The sequence below is a fragment of the Harpegnathos saltator genome, unplaced genomic scaffold (assembly GCF_003227715.2).
Source record: "Harpegnathos saltator strain DR-91 unplaced genomic scaffold, Hsal_v8.6 scaffold261, whole genome shotgun sequence".
Taxonomy (NCBI): domain Eukaryota; kingdom Metazoa; phylum Arthropoda; class Insecta; order Hymenoptera; family Formicidae; genus Harpegnathos; species Harpegnathos saltator.
Window position 1 is genome coordinate 406,660 of NW_020230052.1, and position 3,074 is coordinate 409,733.

General features: G+C 37.2%; 1 long non-coding RNA gene across 1 annotated transcript; it reads left to right on the forward strand.

Annotated features, from left to right (window-relative positions):
- The first annotated feature begins 1,139 nt into the window (after positions 1-1,139).
- LOC112588666 (uncharacterized) lies at positions 1,140-1,873 on the forward strand. The gene is made up of 3 exons (XR_003112994.1): positions 1,140-1,331; positions 1,455-1,601; positions 1,695-1,873. It is a non-coding gene; the product is annotated as an uncharacterized LOC112588666 (long non-coding RNA).
- Positions 1,874-3,074: the final 1,201 nt, after the last annotated feature.

A 3,074-nucleotide genomic window follows, 5' to 3' on the forward strand; every position in this document is an offset into this window, starting at 1 on the left:
TACAAGCGCAAAAATATAGAACGGCGAGGATTTGTAACCGCAGTAAGTCAGGATGACATTTAACACTTTGTGGTCGATGCCGCCACAGTGGCGGCATTCGCAAGTCGTCATAGAAGTCGGTGCCGCCAGGCTGGCATTCATGATCGTCTGGCGCGCGGCACAGCGAACGAGGCTAGCGATAATGAAAGAAAACTATCCTCCCGATGCTAGATTAAAATGTTTAGATCAACTTACAGATATTAATGTTTATCGATCTTTTCGAAATCTGCCGACCGCAAAGAGTTAATCAATTTCATTAATTTAATTAATAGAATAAAAAATGCGTATCCTTGTACTTCGTGTGCGTACTCTTATCTCATAGGTTGTCCAAGAGTACGCATTTGCAGCATTTTATATTGTTAATTATTTGAAGCACTATTAATTCAATTATATCAATTTCAATTTTTAGTAGTGTCAGTACACAACAGATAACACTTCATATTCAGTGTTAGTTTGGAGTAAGTATGTCGTATCGTTACAAATTGTACAGTGTACAATTAATTAAATGTAAAAAATGCGTACTATTATCCGCATTTCCTCTATATAAAAAATTATTATTGCAGAAAGATCTACCTGTATTAAGTATCCATGTATTATATCTTGCATCCTTCTGCATTGGGAATTTGAATAATCGTTTTCCAGTTGATTTTCCATTCTGACAATCTTTATACATGTACCTGTTATAAAAGCTATCTTATGGAGTCAACATAGTCTTTATATTTTTATTTGCAATGCAGTGCAAAAAATAATTTTAGATATGTGAGAAAAAATATGTAAAAAGAGTAAGTAAAAAAGTAAGAAACTAAAAATGACAGAATAAAGAGAAAAATAGAAAAAGGAAAAAAAAGCAACACGTAAAAGGAAAAAAAAGAATGAATAAATGAACCAATACAATGAAGTATACACACCAATACAGGCGTATACAAATATATTTATTAATAATGGTATTGGGCAAAAAATCGTAATACGTGTTGCAAAAGAGACAGATCACGTAGATCTGAAAGATCATTTAGAAACAAATGTTGTAAAACACTAATCTCACGAAGGAAAAAAAGACTGTAGCTCAGGTCAAAATACTTATCACAAAGCACGGATAGCGAAACACCGCTATAACAAACGTTATTGTGAACCTCGCGACGCAGATTGACTATTCTCGGCGACAGAGTCGCTAAACAGCAGTGCTATAGCGCTTCTTTTGTTTCAAATCGTCAAGCGAATGATAAAAACAACGCTTGTAAAGTTTATTGACAACTTTTATACAAGTTAACTGTGGTGAAAAAAGTTGTGTTAATGTAAGTAACTCGTGCATGAATTCACATGACATAAATTATTTGGATTCGACATGGATAGCTTTTATAACGTATGTTTTTTTGTCGTTGTTTATACCGTGCTCCTATACGATTTATTTGCTTCAGAAAACGCGCGCACGTACGCGCAATCATAAACAATCCGCAGCTATGTGCCTAGCGTGCTGCATATGTTTTCCAGTTAGTTGGTGTCAGTAGATGTCAGTTGCTTAGTAGGTGTTAGACAGTGCATATGCGAGGATGTCGGCGAATGAGGTAAATATATATTTAACCGTTAAATATTAATTATATATATATATATATTATAAATGCTTTTTTATAACAAATATATTTCATGAATTATTTCAGAACGAGCTTAATACGATGACGACGAAGACCGCCCAACGGTCACGACGCCCGCCACAGCCACAATGGTCACGACGCTCGCGACAGCTACGACGGCTACGATGGCGGTGTCTGAAAAAATTACCGGGGCGACATCGACGACGGCAGCGATGGCCACGACGGCGATCGAGCCAATAACGTTAACAGTAAGTATAAAAATCTACGAGGGCAGTCTGAAAAGTTCTTGGCGTAACAATGAAAGAAAATTTTTTTTGCCGTGAAATATGTTTTTCAATATAATCTCCTAAAACTTCAATACATTTATTCCAACGTTTTTCCAATAATTCAATACCATCATTAAAATGTGATTCCGGAAGGTTCTTTTCGCTCTGGTGTATAGTGATGGATTCAAGTTTCATCAACAGTTATAAAACGACGCTTGAAATCCATTATATTTTGCTTAAAACGTGCCAAACACGTTTGAGAAATACGCATTCGAATGTATTTTTGGTCAATTGTTAGCAAATGCGGCACCCATCTTGCACAAAGCTTTTTCAACTGGTGCTACTACTCGAATGACTTGACAGATCGAATAAAATTTTACATGGGTTTATATCAGGGATGCCACTTTCCAATTATAGTTTGACAGTTTCTAATACCATGTATGTGTCAAGTCGAGAACTTTTCAGACTGCCTACATATATATCAGGTGTAGTAAAAAGAAATCCATTATTTTTCCAATAGATGGCTTTAGTTATCTATATCTCGCGTTGTATAAGTCCGATCGGGTTCCACTAGATGGCGTTACAAAGATGAGACTTCGTACTAAAAAAACTTTTCTGACAGTTTTGTGATTAGTTGACTCAGTTTTGTTTGAGCGCGCGTCAAAGATGGACACTAGCAAAGAGAAAATACGCTATATTTTACAGTTTTTCTTCGATAAAGGCGAAAACGCAAGCCAGGCGGCTGAAAATGTGAATAGTGTTTATGGTCCTGATACTGTAACAGCCAATCACGCGCAATTTTGGTTTCGTCGATTCCGTTCCGGTAATTTCGATGTCAAAGATGCACCACGCACTGGAAGGCCAATTGTCGAAAATATCGATGAAATCATGGACATTGTCGAGTCCGACCGTCATGTAAGCACTGTTTCGATTGCCCAAGAGCTAAAGATTGCATAAAAAACCGTTTGGAACCATTTGAATAAGGCTGGATACAAAAAGAAGCTCGATGTATGGGTGCCACACGAGTTAACGCAAAAAAACCTCATGGACCGAATTTCCATCTGCGAATCGCTGCTGAATCGCAACAAAATCGACGCATTTCTGAAGCGGTTGGTCACTGGTGATGAAAAGTGGATCACTTACGACAACGTCAAGCGAAAACGGTCGTGGTCGAATCGCG